The following is a 19,541-nucleotide window of genomic DNA, read 5'->3' as shown; positions in this document are numbered from 1 at the left end:
TGGGCTGTGACTCATTCCCCCAGGGTAGATGCCAGGTTGTGATGTGAAGGCGAGCTCCAGACAGCCACGAGCTCTGGGTGGAATCCTGGAGTGAGCGAGAAGTGGACAGAGGCTGGTGGCTCTTGGGTAGAATCCAGCGGCTCCCTCTACTGGAGAACTCGGGGAACCACCGGATGTTTCTGTGTACCTGCGTGTTACAGGTGTGTCAGCGAGTGCCACCGGAAGAGCCGGCAAGATGTAAGTGTGTGAGAATGACTGTGGCGCAGTGTCGGTGTGCCAGCACCAGGAGGACCTGTTTCTGGAGTCAGAGGGTGTACACACACAACCACATCTTGTAATACAATTTTGGGGGGTACTGAGGAGTGAGAGGGGGCGACGCTAGGGCTGCCGATTATCTGAGATTATTTCCTGTGGTAACTAGGACAAAAGGATCTTCAGCTGGTACTCCTCACTGACCTCGAGCTGGTGGGAGGAATTCAGGACTGGAAGGGATTCGTATCCTGGAAAGGGACTCCATCCCCTCAAGTAACTAGGATCCAAGACAGGGTTAACTTTGAGAGCCACAGTGGCGTCAATCATTGGTTCAGGGCACTGTCAGTCAGAGTTCTGGGGGCAGGGTTTGCGGGAGAGCTCTTGGACTGCCAGGCGCCCCTCACTTGTCCCTGGACCCCCCACATCATTTCACTGTGGGGTGCACCCACAGCCCCATCTTGATGAAGACAAACTTTCTGAGCCTGGAGGAGGACCTTCCGGGCATTCTGGCTTTCCCACTCACGCTAGCGGCCTGGCTGCTTGATAGATGGTGATTATTATATAATAGACCTTATGGACAGAACCGTGCCAGCGCTCGAAACAATTTGCTCCTCCTCGAGGCCTGCCCAGGGCCTGGCACCAACCGTGCAGAGCCTGTTGCCCAGTTCTACCAGCGCCCGCCGCACCGCCTCCAACCCTGGGCTTCCTGAGCCACCTTCCCTGGTGGCCCTGGGGCTATGTCCTGGGATGGGGCTGACACACCCAGCAGGTCTCAGGGTCGGCCAGCAGAGTTTGGTTTTACCAGCGCCTCTCCAGGATTGTGAGACCCACTCGGCCCTTCCAACCAGAACTTGGAACTTAGCAGCCAGTAGAGACGGGGACTGGGAGTGCAGAGGACTGGGTCGGAAAGCGAAAGAAGTTTGGAAAAGGTGCTGGGTCAGGAAGGGGAGGCTGGGAGAGGGGGCCGCAGGGGCAGTGGGGGAAGGACTCTTATCCTGACAGGGCTCCCGCCTTCCGCGACTGGAGGGTTTGGAAAAACTGAGTAGGCAGCCAAGGCTTGGCTGGAAATCCTGCAGCCCACCCTCTTGGGGACGTAAAGCTGGAGGGCGGTGGGGGGGGGGGGGGATAGAGCTCGACCCCCGGAGAGGGCGGGGCCTCTTTTGGGGCTGGAAGCCCAAGGCCTGCGTCCCTGGGGAGGGGGTTCCTAGCGCTGTCTCCCTGCAGTTAGTTTCTCTCGCCTTCTCTACCCCTCCCCTTCCACTTCCTTCGCCCAGGCTCCAGTCTTGACGATTTCGGGCAGACTTAACTCCTTAAGTGCCAGTCTGGTGGAATAGGAGGTGGTGAGGCTGAGAGGGAGGGTAGGTGGAAAGTACTCCCGACCCCATGCCCACCCACAGTTTAATACCTTGTAGCCCAGAACGCAATCTCGGTACTTGGGCTGGTCAGAGCCCTGGAAGGCTCTACCTGTACTCGGTGAGCAACACACAAAACCGGGCACCTGAGAGGTACGTGGTCCAGTCCTTTCTCTTGCCAAATAGTAACTGTGTCTCTCAGTCCACTCTTTGCCCACCCTCCCACCACCACCAGAATTACTAGATTTGCAAAGGGGGTTGAAAGATGGAAGGGTGAGGGGAACCCGGAAGTATGGGTTCTGTGGCTGCCTCAGCATTCTCCTCAATATCCTGCCAGTGAGGCCCAGCGCTAGTAAACCAAGCCTTTCTTGCCTCTGGAGGCCTCCTTCACCCTCCTTCACCCCCTGTGCGGGCAGGGGGGAGGTTAGCTACCCAAGGGAGTCAGATAGTGCTAGCCTCCCCCAGCTTCCAGCTAGGATAAGGGCAACAGTGATTGGGAACGAAAACTTCGTCTCCACCCTAGCCCCTCTCCTCTGCAACAACCCCTCCACCATCAGATTTGCTCTCCTATCATGCTATGAATGACTGCCTGGGGGAAGTACTTCAACTAGGCAGGAGAAGGTTAACTGAGCTTCCAGGCCCTAGCATAAGGTTTGGCACTGCCCTTATTGGCCCTCAGGTGTGGGTGGGTGGGGAATTGGAAGGAGACCGACCCTAGGACTGTTTCCCCCCACCCCCCGCCCCTGGTGGCCAGATCTGGCTTAGCAGTCTCTTGTAAAAGCTAGCTCGATTGGAAATTGGTGGAAGGACTTTGGAGACAGCTCCAGTATTCCTGCAGCACTTTCTGAAAGAAAGGTACCTATGGATTGGCTGATGGAATGAGGGACCTCCCACAATCCTGACCATGCCATCCCCACTCAGCAGGCTGCTTCAGCCACTTCCAGATCCTTAGTGATCTGGTGACTAAGTGACTCTACTAGTGGGGCCCAGATGCCCAGACTACCTGGAGGAGGAAAGAGAAAAACAGAAGACAGAGGCCCTGTCCTCCCAACCTTTCAACTTAATAGAGGGGTCAATAGAAGGAAGCTGCCCCTCACCTATCTTCCCTAACCAAGAACACTTAAGAGTAAATGGTTTACACTTCTCCCCAACCAGAGGGTAAGTAGCTTAAATCACCCTACTCAGGGAGATAGATAGCAGAAATCCAGTTAGTGCTTTTTGTGCCAACCACACCCAAAAGTGGATGAAGTTAAGGGAATAAATCTCATTTTGGTGCATTGGCATAAAGTTGATGATATATCTGTTGAGGTCCTCCCCTAAGACCTTCCCTAAACTCCTAGCCTTTAAAGCCCTCAAGAGGAAGGACCCAGGGTCCACTCTACCTCTCTTCTTCTCTCTCCCCTGAGCATGCCCACACCTTTCTTCTCTCTCAGGCATGCATTTCCTAAACTCTAAGTGTCCCCAAACGATTCTCTTGGTTAGAGGAGTAATGGGCAGTGAGAGCTTATCCTGGGCTAAACCCCTGAACTTTTCTCCAGAGTGTAACAGGGTGCAGCCAAGAGGGGAGCCCCAAATAGGGATTTGTAATAGGATCCAGAAGAGCTTGGAGATAATTGGCTCCACACCACAGGGCACACCTGCCCAGAATGCTGGCAGCTGTAGCCAATTGTGGGAGGAGCTGGAAATGGGGCTGCAGAAGAAGATTGGCGCTGGGATTTAAACCCAGCGAGGCAGCCATTTGGCGTCTCTCTTTGTGACCAGAGGTCTCTCCCTTGGGACCACACGTCTCTTCTTGGGACCATGTCTCTCTTTTTGGCACCATACATCTGTTTAGGACCACGCAGCTTGGGTGAGAGTCAGGACCACGAGGCTTTGGAAGTGTTTCCTTTTGCCACGTGGAGGGTGCTGGGAGGACTGTGTCCATTTGTGGGGAACTTTACTTTGTGTTATTTTGAATGAATAGTAAATTCCTTTCCTTTTCACTGAATCTCAGGCATTGAGAGATATCTTTCCTTTGGTGGCGGACATAACGAACCTGGGGGGTTCCTTTCAGATAATAGCATATTGCCTTTGAGGCCCCCCTTGTTGCTCTGTAACAAAAGCCCCTTTTCTCTGACTTTTCAGTGAGCCAAAGCATCCCCACTTAGGCTCTCTCCTGTTGCTTCCTCTCCCAGCACTTCCTTGTTTCACTGTCCCCAACTTTAATAAACATACTCTCAAAGTCTCAATGTCACCTGGACTCATGTTGTGAAATACTTCCTATATGAAGTCAAGAACCCACATACTATAGGCCAGCCAGAGGCAGACCCACTCCCCGCTTCCATTCCTGTCCCATAACACTACCAGTTATACCCCATCAGCTTCCTTCCCCTCCACCTAAGCTTCCCTGTGGGTTTCTCCTCATAAAAATGAAATTGGAAAAGCCAGTGTTCAAGTGCTGCTTGTCATTTACCAGACCACATAAGCAGAGACAGAGGTTGAATCTTTATGGGCACTTTATTCAGACGGTCAGCGATCTGAGAAAATGGCAGGTTTGTCCCAAACAGACCATGTTAAATTCCATTTTAAACGGACCATTTTTATAAGGAGAAGAAAAGTGTAGGTTAAGGGGTTTGGAATTCAGAGAAAAGTTAATCAGATAAAGGCTGCAGCATTCTTCAAACTGTGTCCTGGGTGGTGGACGTCTCACCCTGGAGTACAGTGGCTCAGATGCTATCTTGAATGCTTGCTGTCTTCCTGAGGCACAAAGGTGGGACTGCTTCTGATCCTGGAGTCAAGGTGAGTCATACCTTCAGTTCCTGAAACAATAGCTTTTTGCATACATTGATTAGCCATTACCTGAAACTAAAATTTTCCAACATTTGAGTCCCCCATCAAAATACCCCTCTTGAGTGATTCTAGGTGCTCACAACCACTCCCTCTTATCCCCAGCAGGGCTGAGATCCATTCTTACCTCTATCCAGAAACCCTCCTAGGTTAGTAAAAGCCATGATCTTAAAGGGTTCCTTTCTCCTTTTTTTTTTTTTAACTATCTTACTTCCCTCCATCTCCCCATTTCCCATTATCTAAGACTTACTTTTGCATCAGCAGGTTATCCAACCAAAGACAATCCTACCTTTGTCAACTGTGATATCTGAATCAATATTTGCTGTTTCCTTTAAAAATATATATTTATTTATTTTTAGAGAGAGGGGAAGGGACGGAGAGAGGGAGAGAAACATCAATGTGTGGTTGCCTCATACATCCCCTACTGGGGACCTGGCCTGCAACCTAGTCATGTGCCCTAACTGAGAATCGAACTGGCGACCCTTTGGTTTGCAGTCTGGCACTCAATCCACTAAGCCACACCAGCCAGGGCTGTTTTCTTCCTTTTTTATTACCTTTTTATTTTTAGAGAGAGGGAGAGAAACATTGATGGTGAGAGAAACATTTATCGGTTGTGTCTCCTACGCATCCCAACAAGGATGGAACCTGCAACCTAGACATGTGCCCTGATTGGGAATGGAACAGGTGACCTTTCATTTTGCAGGACAATGCTGAATTAGCTGAGCTGCCCTGGGTCAGGGCTCCAGGAATCCTTTCTAACCAATCCTCCCTACTTATTTATTCAACAACTTTTTAAAAAATATTTATTTTTAGAGAAGGAAAGGAGGGAGAAAGAGAGAGAGAGAGAAACATCAATGGGCACTTCTGGGGCTGTGGCCTGCAACCCAGGCATGTGCTCTGACTGGGAATTGAACCTGCGATGCTTTGGTTCGCAGCCCGTGCTCAATCCACTGAGCTATGCCAGCCAGGGCTAGTCAACAACTATTTAATGAGGACCTATTATGTGCTGAGGCACTGGACTAGACAAAAGGTATATGTTGGTAAATAAGACAGCTATGGTCCTTGCCCTCATAGAACCTACAACCTAGTTGGGGCCAGACAAAGTGAATAGGCTATTTCAGTTCAGTGTCATGAAGGCTTGGGGAACACTTTGGAGAGACATCTATCCTGAGCTTGGGAATCTGAGAGTTTCCTACAGGGACAACTTCTGAGGTAAGACTCATTCCCTAAGGTGTGGCTCTGCCTGGGCACAGTACATCTCACTAGAGGTCTAAAGACCAGGATCCCAGCAAGGATTCTTGACCAGATGTTATGAAAGATCTCTAAGGATACATTCTCAAACAATTCATTTTTTATAAACTCTCCCAAGTCCCAGAAGAAAGAAAACTGGCCTGAGAGTCAAGTGTGTGACCTTGGCCTATGCACAGCCTGTCTGTGAGCCTTAGTGTCTTCAAATGTAAAACAAGAAGGTTGGATGAGTTTAACTTCAGGCTTGTCTTTATAGGAAAATGTTAAATAGATAGCTTAAATAGCAAGCTTGGTTTGTTTAGAGAAAAACATGAACTTAACTCTGGTCTGCATGGGGAGGGAAGGCAGAGTCCATAAGACCAGGAGAGGCTACCAGAGGCAAGGTCCTAGAGAAAGTGGCAAATGTCACCTTCCAGTCCTCACTGCTCTTGCTGTCAACTGAACACAAGAGCCTATCTGAGATTTTGCTGAGAAGGGCAAGCATCAGGGGACAGCACTCACAGAATATATTTAGTTATTGTATTAATTTGCTTTTATACATAGCACTATAGCAGTATTAAGATATAAAATGTTGGGCCCTGGCTGAGTAGCTCATTTGGTTAGAGCTTCATCCCAATATGCCAAGGTTGCTGGTTCCATCCCTGGTCAGGGTGAAACTGGAAAAGACACCGGACTTCGGGCTGCCTGTCACTACCAAACCCAATAAGTAATGACAGTGATTGAATCTTTATGGGCACTTTATTCAAATGGCCAGCAATCTGAGAAGATGGTGGGTTCATATCCTAACAGACCATCTTGTCTTTTCTTTCCTGGCCAAGGTTTTTATAGCAGGGAATGAACAAGGTGCTGTGAGGAATTTTGAAATTCAGGGAGGGTCAGGTAGAAGTTGCAACATTCCTGTCCTGGGCTGTTAGCTGTTCCCAGGGGCAGGTGGTCCTTGGCATCTCCCTAAAACACAATGGCCTGGATGCCTCCACTTGTCTCCAGGCATTAATCTTTAGCAGTGCCCCAGGAAGTCAGCTGTTTTCCCAGGAGCCAGGGTGGGCCTTATCTGTAGTTTCTGAAAAGCTTTAACATATACATTACTTGCTAGGCTTATAACTACCATGTTTTTTGGACCATAAGACACACCTAGATTTTACAGGAGGAAAATAGAAAAAAAAAATTTGAAGAAAAAAATGTGCTAAAATATTTAATAACATAAATAACATAACATTTCACCAATGTAAATGTAAACAGAACTTAATAGCAACCTTAACAACCATTATTCCTCCCAAATTTGGTGTGTGTGTTGGCGGGGGGGGTGCATCTTATAGTCCAAAAAACACAAAATTTAACAGCCCTTAAACTAAAATTTTTCAGCCCTTATGTCCCCTATCATTGGCACACATAAGAATCTACCAATGAATGTATAAATAAGTGGAACAACAAAATTGATGTTTCTCTCTTCCCACCCCCTTCCTGTCTGTCTCTCTCTCAAATCAATTTTTTTTTAAAGAGAGATAATGTTCAGTCCTGGCCAGGTGGCTCAGTTGGAGTGTCATCCCATTACACCTTAAGCTTGTGGGTTCAATCCCCAGTCTTGGCAGGTATGGGAGGCAACCAATCAATGTTTTTCTCTTTCCTTTCCTCTCTCTCTAAAATCCATAAACATATCTTCAAGTGAAGATTTAAAAAAAAGAGAATGTTCACATGGGGAAACTGAGGCTCATAGTGGTCAAAGGACTTGCCTAAAATCATGCAGCTGGTGAGTGACAGCTGAAAGAGGTGCCTAAGTCTCCTAATTCCCAGCCCAGACCCCACGACACTGCAGCACTTACTTCCAACTTTCCACTGGACTTCTTCCTATACCTGGCTCACTTCCCTGTGAAACCATAAATATGGAAAGGCAGACTTGGCCTCTTTATCTAGTGCAGGGCCCTAAACAGGAATGCGAAGAACCCCCAGTCTCTCAGGCACCCTGCCCTTTCTAATCATGACCCTATTTGTATGCATGTGGCTATCTGGCCCAATCTAAAAAAGCATCCCTGGATTGTGGACAAAATCCTGGGCCAAACATAGTCCCAGTCCCGGTCAGACCTAAAACCTGCTCTACAACTTCGAGCAAGCTGATTTACTTCCCTGGGCCTCATTTTCACCTCTGTCTAGACCCATAACCAATTCTAATTCTTATTCTTAGGGCATTTGTAACTTGAAGTTCCAGATTACTAAATGTTTTTAAAAGGTAAGGGGTAAGAGGAAAAGCTTAATGTTTTGGTCTTTTTGCAGGATCCCACAGCCTCAGGACCACATCTGATGTATCTGCAGGGACTGGGTATAGCTTAATGGGGCACCTATACCCTTGGCACCATGATATATCCTGTGAGAATATGTAACTGGAATATATTCTGGGGTTCTGCAACTCATATACCAAATATCAAAAATAATTTCAAAAAGAAATCCCAATTTTTTACTTGTATCCCTTGAAGGTGATCCAATTAGTACCCACAGCACCACTTGTTAAAATTCCCTTTCCTCTTCTATTCTGCTACAACTTGCAGCAGTTGAGTTATTCTCTGCAAATCCTAAATCAGCTGCTCTCTCTGCCCGCTCTCTATACTCTGTAATCAACAGAGCTTCTCTCTCTCTCTCTTTACCCACTGTCATCTCCTGATTAAGTGGATTGCCTTAGCCTCTCAGGTTTCATCATTTTCTTCACTCATTACCCAGATTCTCCCTAATACACAAGCATGTTGCCCGGTCTCCTGCCTCTTTAGTCCTATTTCTCACCTTCTACTCTCCCAGTTCTCAGTTACGGAAACCCTGGAGCTGAGTAGGCAAGACAAGATTTCCAACAACAGGTGAAGGATAAAAATTATCTTGGGAATGAGAGGAGGCGGGGCAGAGGGAAGCTGAAAAACAGTCAATGAGTAATGTTTTTATTCTATAACACATAATACAGGTAACACATAATCTGCCCTGAAGGAGCTCATAAGATGGGGGACAATTGAACAATAAAAGATGATAATTAAAGACGTGGACTTAATGCAATCAGTGCAGGTTGCACTTTCATATAGTCATGGTGGAGAAAGAAGAAACAGACCTCAGTTACAGGGGACACAGAGAGCTTGGGTGATGGACACAGAAAGAGCAAATGCAGGAGGGAATCACAGATATTGGTGGGATAGGGTCTCAAAGACCATCTACCTCGTTCAAATTCTTTCTGATGCTCAACTCCCTGCCAACACCCATTTTTTAAAAAGATTTTATTTATGTTTAGAGAAGGAAAAAGAGGGAGAGAACATAATTGGTTGCCTCTTGCATGTTCCCAGTTACCTGGCCCACAACCCAGGCATGTGCCCTGACTAGAAATCAGATTGGTGACCTTTTGGTTTATAGGCTGGCACTCAGTCCACTGAGCCACATCAGCCAGGGCTATCAGCATTTCTTGAACACTCCTAGTAATGGGGTCCTTACTGGCTCCCAAGACAGCCCATACCATCATGAACATCTGTTTTTCCTACCTTTAAGCTGAATCCTATTTGCTAGTAGTTTCCATTTCTAGTGAACTTGAAAAGGGACTGACAGGAGGAAAGCTGCAGAGTGAAAATTTCAACAGAAGCAGGCAGGAACAAATGGAAAGCAAGAAAGAGAAACTGAGAGATGAAGAGAAAGCTGAGTACAATGAGTATGTAGGAGTGCAGACTGATAGAGGAAAAAAAAAGATTGTGGTGCTGGGGGGTGCAGAAAAAAAATTTTCAGGAGAAATGGATGAAGTGCAACTGAGAAAATGGTTGCTATGGTGATGAGGTCCAGAGGAGGGAGTAGAAATAGAAATTGGATTATGAGTTGGGGGGAGAAGAGAAGGGGTTGTTCAAGACCCAGAGGCAATGCCCCCATGCCAGGCCCTCCTCACCAGACCTCTTTCTACCTATGAGGAATACCTTCTCCAGAATGCCTCCCCAAGGCGGACCAAGGAGTATACTGAGAAAAGAAGCATTGGAGGGGCCCAAGTCTCTGGTCCTCCCTCCCTTTCTCTTCTGGCACAGAATAAAAAAGATCTGTACCCCTAACCTCAACATGCCTCACTGGCTCTGGAGAGCTGTCTCCAACAACACTAGTTTCCCTTTCTTTCTCTTCATCATAGGCTCGAAGTGAAGAGGAGGGAAGGAACTTGTTTTAAGTACCAACTGTGTGCCAAACACTGTGCTGGCACTTTGTACCTTGTGTCATTTATTCCTCACATAGCCCTGAGGTAGGTTTACCACCTCCATTTATAGACAGGAAACTCGATCTCAGGATCAAGGTCCCAAGCTGGAAAGTAGCAGTCAGAGCTGGTATCACTGGCTCATCTGCTGCAAAGCCATTTACTTTGCCCCCAGCCCTTTGCCTATCTGCAGAGCTTATTTCCCATTCCCTGGCTTCTCCTGCACCCTCAAAACAGGATGGGTGGAATGGGAGCTGCTAGCAGATGGACTCTTACTCCTTTCCAGAGATAGAGAACTGGGGAGACTTGAGGCAAATATGCCACAGGCAGTGAGACTGGCCTAAATAGTAGGCACAGGGGAGCTCAGAGCTCAGGGCTGGGGGAGTAGGGAGGAAGGACTGAGGTGGAGAGGACCCTGGTGGGTTTTAGAAGCTCAGAGGCCTGGACATTTCTGACAGACCTGAAGAAAAACTTCCAGCAAGAACATTTCAGGAGCTGGTGAACCATCAGCACTCACTGAGCTAGTGAGTGAAGTGACCGGAGGTTTGTATTTGACTGCAGATCCCTGTAAATGGAAGTGGCTGGAGGGGGAAGTGGCTTCCCTCCTCCTCCCTGAGGGCTTCTGTACAAATGGCAGTTTTGTAAAGGGCACCACATCTGATGTGCATATTAAATAGGGCTTGAGGAAATGGAAGAAAGCAGAGTTCAAGGGCTGGGTGTGGTCTTGGATAGCTGTGCCAAGACCAACCGCCCCACCCCCACCCCTGCCCATCCAGAGTGTGAGGTAGGATTCCAAAGGGTCTGGCCCTATCCCATTATAACTTGCTCTTCCTCCCAGTGGTGACCTTAAAACATGCCCCCCCACCCCGTACTCTCTAGGGACTGGCTGTGCCACACCTGAACCTGGAACTCCTGTGTGTGTGTGTGTGTGTGTGTGTGTGTGTGTGTGTGTCAGGAGTGGGGCTGTCAGAAATGGCTAGACTCCGAGGCTAAAAGGTCACAATTTTGTTTGGTCCCTTGTCCACTGGGCTTAAGAGATCGCAGGTGCCTTCCCCACATTCCTGTAGAGGTTGAATAGAAGGGGCTAGAACTCAAATTCCTGCTCAGGCCAGAAGGGAAGGCTGATCCATATAAGCTCAGTTCTTCTGTGGCTTCAATTCACATCTCCTCTACAGACCACAAATATCCCAGGAAGGCCGTCTTAACCCTCCTTCCTGTGCCCATCATTAGTTCCTACAAACAACCCAGGAGGGGACCCAACCCCAACCAAAAGTATCTAAAGAAATGCACAACAGTCCTAGCCATGTAGCTCAGTTGGTTAGAGTGTTGTCCCAATATCCCAAGGTTGTGGGTTCAATCCTGGGTCAGGGCACATACAAGAATCAACCAATGAATGAATAAGTAGAACAACAAATTAATGTCTCCATCCTGCTCTCTAAAATCAATCAATAAAACTTTTAAAAACTATCAAGAACTGCAGGAGAAAAGAAAAAACTCTTCCTACCCTTTTCCTTTATGCCTGCTCTCCCCAGACTGTCTGGTGTCAGCCCTTCAGTGAATTCCAGATCCCATTCTAACCAGACTTTCAGTACAATACCCTCTCGCCCAACCTAATCCCACTCATTCCCACATCTTCCCTCCCCAATTGTAGCAATCTCATTACTTCTATTGGCCAAATCCAAGAAGCACATTCCAATCTCTTCCCTTCCTTGAGCACCAGTGTGCTGCAGAAAGTGCTCCTAGAAGTATTCTTTCCATAGGCGGGGTACCACTCCCTGCTAACTCTTATTTTCTTTTAGGGAAGTTTATCCGTGTCCTTTGCAGGCTGCTCTTTTCCTTTGCCCATGAATACTGGTGTCCCAGGCTCTGTCCTTGACCTTGTCTTCTCATTTGGCATGCACTCTTCTCAGGCTGCAGGTGTCACAGCTATGCTGACAACCTTCATGAGTTCCAGACCAGGCAACCAACCACCTTCCACACCTCCACCTGGGTGTTCTTCAGGGACTCAATTCAGCAAGTTCAAAACTGAAAGATTTCCACCCTTTCCCCACAAATCTGCTCCTCCTATCCCCACTGCATGCTGAAGCTAGTCCAGTGCTAGCAGCCACCCAGTTGCCCAAGCCAGGACCTGGGAGGCATCCGTAACTCCACTCTCCACCCCTCTACATCTCTCTCCCCCAAAACTATCATCCTAAAATCTCTTATCATCTTTTGCCTAGAATCTTTTATCTCTACAGCATGTCAAGAGATATCTAAAATGTCTCTCAGCTGTTCACCCAACACATTGCAGCAAAAATCATCTTTATAGGCACAAATTTTATCATGACATTCTCTAGTTTAACATACTTCAAGAGCTTCCTTTTATCCTTAGAGTCAAAATTCGAATCCTTGCCCTGGCTAGTGTGGCTCAGTGGATTGAGTGCTGGCCTGCAAAGCAAAGGGTCACCAGTTCAATTCCCAGTCTAGGGCACATGCCTGGGTTACAGGCCAGGTCTCCAGTGGGGGTTGTGTGAGAGGCAACCACACATTGATGTTTCTCTCCCTCTCTTTCTCCCTCCCTTCCCCTTTCTCTAAAAATAAATAAAATATTTTAAAAATTAGAATCCTTAAAGGGGGTTACAGAGCTCTTCATCTGGTCCTAACTGCTTCAGTGACTTCCCTAAATACCACCTAAAGCCTCAGTGGGTCCATTCTCTAACCTTAAGCTTTTGCAGTTCTCTCACACTAGAATAGTCTCCAGCTCTTCCTCCATCTTCACTCAGCTAACTCCTACTCAACTGTCAGGTCTTCATGTATTCACCACTTCCACCAGGAAGACCTTCAGGATTGCCCAAGACCATGTAAGTTGCTCCTTCAGTAAGGAGCCTATTTGCCAAGTCATCTAACTTCTCTGACCCAGTTTCTTCATTGATAAAATGAGGATAATAATAGTACCCACCTCACAGAGGTTATTATGAAGATTAAATCAAGAAAATACAGCCCTGGCTGGTGTGCTGGCCTGCAAACTGAAAGGTCGCCTATTTGCGGGCCAGGTTCCCAGTTGGGAGCGTGGGAAAAGAAACCAATCCATGTATCTCTCACGCATCGATGTTTCCCTCCCTCTTTCTTCCCTCCCTTCCCTTCTCCCTAAAAATAAGTAAATACAATCTTGTTTTAAAAACTAGACTTTAAGCCCTGGCTGGCGTAGCTCAGTGGATTGAGCGCGGGCTGGGAACCACAGTGTCCCAGGTTTGATTCCTAGCCAGGGTACATTCCTGGGTTGCAGGCCATAACCCCAGCAACCGCACATTGATGTCTGTCTGTCTGTCTGTCTGTCTCTCCCCCTCCCTCCCTCCCTCCCTCCCTCCCTTCCCTCTCTAAAAATAAATAAATAAAATCTAAAAAAAAAAAAAGTAGATGTTAGCCCTGGCCAGTGTAGCTCAGTGGGTTGAGCTTGGACTGCAAACCAAGGGTTGCCAGTTCAATTCCTAGTCAGGGTACATGCCTAGGTTGCAGGCTAGCTCCTCAGTGGGGGGCCACGTGAGAGGCAACCACACATTGATGTTTCTCGCCCTTTCTCCCTCCCTTCCACTCTCTCTAAGTGAATAAAGAAAAAATCTTTAAAAAAAGTAGACTTTAAAAAAGTAGACTTTTAAAAATATGTAAAAACTTAGCACAGTGCCTGACATGTGGTTAGCACTCAATAAATAATAGCTATTAGTGCCCCTTTGAAAAGCACTCATTGGGCCTTTCACTAATGACCCACTGAGCCGTCATGAAAGGGCAAAGTAAAAACACCGCTTTTGGGTGAAGTGGCAGCATGTCGTGTTGTTTCACTTCAATCCGTGGTGTGACAAGGGGAAAAAAAAGCTGTTAGTACTTCTACTAAAATCCTAGTGCAATGTAGTAGTGAACTCTATAATATCTCCCACTAACTAGACCGTAATTTCAGGAAGACAATTTCATTCACCTGTGAATCCAACACTTAGCACAGTGATTGGTACAAAGGCATTTAATAAACACTTACTGAAAAAGTTAATTCATGTTAATTGCAGCCATCATTATTTCTTGTATGGATTATCTCTCCCGCAGGCCTATGAGGAGACTTAACTATCCCACAGTCAAGTCTCCATTTACTCTTACAGTAACCTCACTACAACCAAACTGAACTATGCCACTTCTCTGCTTAAACTCTGTCAGAGACTCTTCGTGACTATGGAAAATGGTGGGTCAGGTCTTCATGGGGCAATTTCTCCTTCACTTCCACACCCCACCCCTTTCATTGCAATACTTTCTTTCCAGGCTGGGCCCACTGGATACAATGAACCCTATACTGCTTCTATAACCCTCCAGCCTCTATCCCCTTAGCCCCAAATGTTACAGAACAGTAAGTGGTGTTCTGCTGCCTGCTGCTGCCCTCTAGGCAAAATTCTGGAGGCAAAGGTTTGTTGATAAAGGAAAGGAGTCTTTATTCAAAAGCTACACAATTTTGGAGTAACAGCTTTCCACTGCATTAATCACTTAAGCCTATCAATTATGCTAAGCTCTAACTCTTTAGTTACAGCTTTAATCACTTAAGCCTATCAATTAAGGCTAAACTCTTTAACTCCTGGGTTTCCCTATCCTTCCCCCTGTTAGTTTTTAATTATCTTAGTTCTATAGGATTAGTTTAAAATCTAAACAACATAAGATATAAAAGCTACATAATTTTGGAAGAATGGCAATCTTCTGCCTCAGAGCCTGTCTCCTTTAGAGTACCCAAAGAATAACCTTACCACCCTCTGCCAGGCCAGCCAGATTCGAGACTGCACCCGTAGTTTCTTCTCTCACCCACACACCATCCAAAATACCATCCTTTGGGAAATGCAGGCAGCTGCAGCATGCTCATCTAGGAATCCTCAAGGAAAAGAGCCCAAGAGCCAGTCTCTTCCCTCCTTTTCATTTTAAATTTCTGGCCCATAATTCCATGAGCTCCATAGGTGTTAAGCTTCTCAGTCAATCCCATCCTAGCCTGTTTATCATTGCTATGGGGCAACCTTCTTCTATAGTCCCTCCCTACTCCTGCCCAGTGATCTCATCAGGTCTCTCCGTGACCTCATCAGGTCACAACTATCCTTTCCCATTGCTCATCTAGCAAAAAACCTACTCCCCTTCCAACACCCTGTCCCTGGGGACCTCATTGGCAAAGCTGGCCTTGAAGATGTATGTTGTTTGGCTCATAAAATGCATTTTTATAATGTATGTCAGGTTAAATTTGGAAATAAGAATACTTTACCTAAAAATTTAGATTTCTGGCTTCTCTTGAAAAAGCTAGAAGGTGTGGCTGCACTAGGTTCCTCTTTCTACCAGGTAGCCCCTCCAGCACTGCATGGGTGGCTCCTTCAAACAGACCTCATGCTGCCTCGCTCCCTCCAGCTGGCCCCATTTTCACCCACCTCCTTTTACTAACTTTGTTCTCAGCCTGGCCCCTTGAGAGACCAGGGTCTCAAGTTGCTGTTGTCTCACAAGATTTTGATCCATGCAGCTGCAATGATGACCCTGGCTTTCTGTCCTCAGCAGTGACGTAGATGGCCACCATTCTATGTCCTGGCCCATCTACACCTCCCCTGCTCTCCCTTTCTCTTACACCTTTATTCTACATTGTACCTCACTGAAACCCCCACCCCTCAGTGTTCTGCCCCATCACATCTATCATTCCTTTTCATAACTAGGCCTAGATCTTATTTCCATCCCTTCACTCTTGCTGATACCCTCAACTTCCCATATCTTCAAAACCCTCCCCAACTCTGAGTCAGTGCAACCTGACAATTTTATAATTTCTACACCCCAACTGTTGTATAGTTTGAAAAAACTCCCAACTATAAAGGTCAGTGTGATAGCTAATTTTATGTGTCAACTTGACTGGACCATGGTGCCCTGATGTTTGGTCAAATATTATTCTGGATGTATCTGGAAGGTATTTTGATGAGGTTAACATTTAAACCAGTGGACTTTGAGTAAGCAGATTACCCCCAGAGTCTAGGTGGGTCGTATCCAATCAGTTAAAGGCCCTAATAGAACAAAGACTGACCTCGTCCCCTTTCCCCATCAAGAAAGAAGGAATTCTGCCAGCAGACTGCTTTTGGACTTGAAGTGCAATTCTCCCTGAGTCTCCAGCCTGCTGCCTACCCCACCAGACTTTGGATTTGTCAAGTGTCCACAATTGGCATGAGCCAATTCCTAAAATAAATCTCTCTATAAATACATATCCTGCTGGTTCTATTTCTCTGGAGAATCTACTCAGTGCCCCTAAAGACCAGCTATCCTCAAGGATCTTGCTAGCTGCACCCTTGTCTCCCAACAACAGCAATTTCAATTTCTCCTCTCACCCCTTTTCAGGCCCAAAACTTTGAGTTTCCTACTTCTCAGAGAAAGCAGAGGCTTTCAGGAGGGAGCTCTATTAACTTACTCCTTCTATCTCCAAGCCTTTCCCACACAACCTGCCCCCAAAAGTATAACATTTCCTCTGTATCATTGCCTTTTTTCTTTCTGTTGTTCCTAGGGCCAAAGCTAATGCCTCACCTCTGATTTGAACCCCATTTTCTTCTTCCTCCGAAGCCTCTCCATCAGTTACACAATCCTCTCTCCTGCATCCTTAACTTTGAAAACGAAAGGGATGAGCTTTTTATTTTGTACCCCAAACTCCCCTCTGGTTAATGTCCTCCTTTTCTTCCTAGCTAAGCTGTTTCAAAGAACAATCTACACAGTTCTAACTCTACATCCTCCCAGGTAACTTTGGACTCTCATAGTCTGGCTTCCTCACCCTCATCTGTCCCTAAGGATATGCATAACCCTCAAGATGGTGGACATTTTTAGTACTTAGCTTCAAATCATTTGTAACTCTCCATCCACTCCCTTCTGGGTTTCCTCCTAATTCTCATTCCTCCTACATCAGCTCCTCTCCCTCCATCTGTCTTTCAAATCAAGTGTTTTCCAGCATCCTGTCCTTGGTCGTTTTCCTCCTTCCCTTCTTCTGCTTTCTTCAAGGACTCTTTCACATTCATGAATTTAACATTGCTCACCTTCTCTCTCTTTATTCCATATCCGTCCTCTGCTCCAGACTCACATATTTAATTATGAAAATTACATAGGATGTTACAATTTACCTCAACACTTAGTGATTTATAAAAACAGTTATTTATTCTGAGAATCAGGAATCTGGGAGAAGCTTACCTTGGTATTTCTGACTCAGGGTGTCTCATGATGTTACAGCAAAGATATCTACCTGGACCACAATCATCTGAAGACTTGACTGGGACTGGAAAATATGCTTCCAAGCTTGTTTATTTACATGGCTATTAGTTGGAGGTCTCAGTTCCTTGCTGGATGTTGACAGGAGACTTCAATCCCCTGCCATGTAGACTACCCCATAGAGATGTCCCCATGTCCTCCAGAGTAAGCACTCCAACTTTTAAAAATATATATCTTATGTATTTATTTAGACAAAGGGGAAGGGAGGGAGAGAGGGAGAGAAACATTAGTGTGTGGTTGCCTCTTGAGGTCCCCCTACTGGGGACCTGACCTGCAACACAGGCATGTGCCCTGACTGGGAATTGAACAAGTGACCCTTTGGTTTGCAGGCTAGCACTCAATCCACTAAGTCACACCAACCAGGGTTGATTTTTTTTTTTCTTAAATAAGTCCTTTTAACATTTCATATAACACTGGTCTGGTGATGATGAACTTCTTTAGTTTTTTCTTGTCTGCGAAGCTCTTTAGCAGCCCTGCAATTCTAAATGATAGCTTTGTTGAGTAGAGCAGTCTTGGCTGTGGGTCTCTGCTTTTCATGATTTTGAATATTTCTTGCCAATCCCTTCTAGTCTGCAAAGTTTCTTTTGAGAAATCATCTGACAGTCTTATGGGAATTCCCCTGTAGGTAACTACTTTTCTCTTGCAGCTTTAAGATTCTCTTTGTCTTTAACCTTTGGCATTTTAATTATGATGTGTCTTGGAGCAGGAATCTTTGCATCCATCTTGTTTGGTATTCTCTGTGCTTCCTGGACTTGCATGTTTATTTCCTTCATCAAATTAGGGAAGTTTTATTTCATTAGTTTTTCAAATAGATTTCCAATTTCTTGCTCTTTCTCTTCTCCTTCTGGCACCCCATATGATACAAATGTTGGAGTGCTTAAAGTTGTCTCAGAGGCTACTTACACTATCCTCATGTTTTTGGATTCTTTTTTCTTCTTGTTGTTCTGATTGGTTGTTTTTTGCTTCCTTATATTCCAAATCATTGATTTGGTTCTTGGCTTCATCCACTCTACTGTTGTTTTCCTGTAAATTGTTCTTTATTTCATTTAGTGTATCCTTCATTTCTGACTGGATCTTTTTTATGTTGTTGAGGTCCTCACTAAGTTCCTTGAGCATCCTTATAACCAGTGTTTTGAACTCTTCATGTGATAGATTGCTTATCACCATTTTGTTTAGTTCTTTTTCTGGAGTTTGGGTTTTTTTCTAGAGTTCTTTCATTTGGGCAATGTTCTTTTATCTCCTTGTTTTGTCAGCCTCCATCTGATTGTTTCTATGTATTAGGCAGAGCTGCTTTGACTCCATGTCTTGGTAGTATGGCCTAATGTAGTAGGTGTCCTGTAGTGTCCAGTGGCACAGCCTCCTCTATCACCTAAGCTGGGTACTTGAGGTACACCCTCCTCTTGTAGTTGAGCCTTGGTTGCTGTTGGGAGGTCAACGCTAGGGATTTACTCAGGTCAGTCAGCTTCAAGCACTGGCTGTGACCACTGACCACAACCTCCACACTCCATGAAGGATCAGCTGTACAGGGGCAAGGTGGTGGTGCTCAGATATGATCTGTAGCTGGCCCCGGGGTTTCCCAGGGAGTGCAGGCCAAGGTCAGGCCCCATCTGTGTTCTGCCCAGGGCCACCCTGCCTAAAGCAATCTGAAATGGCTGCTACTTGTGTTGGACTTGGAGATTCCCAGTTGAAGCCAAGCTGTGAATCTAGGCTGGCTGTTGCTAGTGCTGAACCTGGGGTCACTGAGGCCAACTGTTGCTTGTTTGAGAGGATTAAGGTGTGAAGCACGAGCCAAGACCAGCCATTCATAAGGAAAAGCAGCTTGGGTGGGACCATAAATTGGGTGGGGCCAAGTCCCTGGAGACCTCCAAGGAGGGTCAAAGAATGTTAGCCAGGTCAATAGAGTCTCAGATATGGCACCAGCTTGCTGGCTTCACAGGCTGAGGTTTTAGGAAAGTGACAATGGCCTCTGCTCACCTTGTTGCCAGACACTTCAGTTTATCTCTGTATTCCATTGGTGTCTTTCAATTGCTACCCCTGTGCTGGAGCTCAGAGGGAATAAGTCTGTATAGATGAGTCCATGTGTGAGTTCTTTAAGAAAAACTGTTTGGTGCTCCAGAAGTTTCTTCCACCAAATGGTTTTTATAGCCACAAGTTATGGGGACTTATCTTCCTGGCACTGAAATCCTACGCTGGGGGTCTGGTGTGGGGCTGGGACTCCTTGCTCCTGAGACATTTCTCCCAAATTTTTATCCATCAGATGTGGGTGAGTGCCGGGGTCCAGCTTCAGCAGGGTCTCAGGGTCCCTGAAGGATGCACTATGCATGGCTAAGGCAAAGCGACTGAAGCGAGACACCTGGTAGGGTGCCGGAGGACAGCCAGGCTTTTGGGGCCCAACTGACTCACTGAGA

General features: G+C 46.4%; 1 non-coding gene across 1 annotated transcript; it reads left to right on the top strand.

The window, feature by feature from the left end:
- The first annotated feature begins 13,566 nt into the window (after positions 1-13,566).
- On the top strand, positions 13,567-13,702 carry LOC114501176. Its single transcript, XR_003684936.1, has one exon. It is a non-coding gene; the product is annotated as a small nucleolar RNA SNORA21 (small nucleolar RNA).
- Positions 13,703-19,541: the final 5,839 nt, after the last annotated feature.

The sequence above is a fragment of the Phyllostomus discolor genome, chromosome 6, assembly GCF_004126475.2.
Source record: "Phyllostomus discolor isolate MPI-MPIP mPhyDis1 chromosome 6, mPhyDis1.pri.v3, whole genome shotgun sequence".
Classification (NCBI taxonomy): domain Eukaryota; kingdom Metazoa; phylum Chordata; class Mammalia; order Chiroptera; family Phyllostomidae; genus Phyllostomus; species Phyllostomus discolor.
The sequence above is the reverse complement of the archived record's forward strand: the minus strand, read 5'-3'. Positions and strand labels throughout refer to the sequence as shown.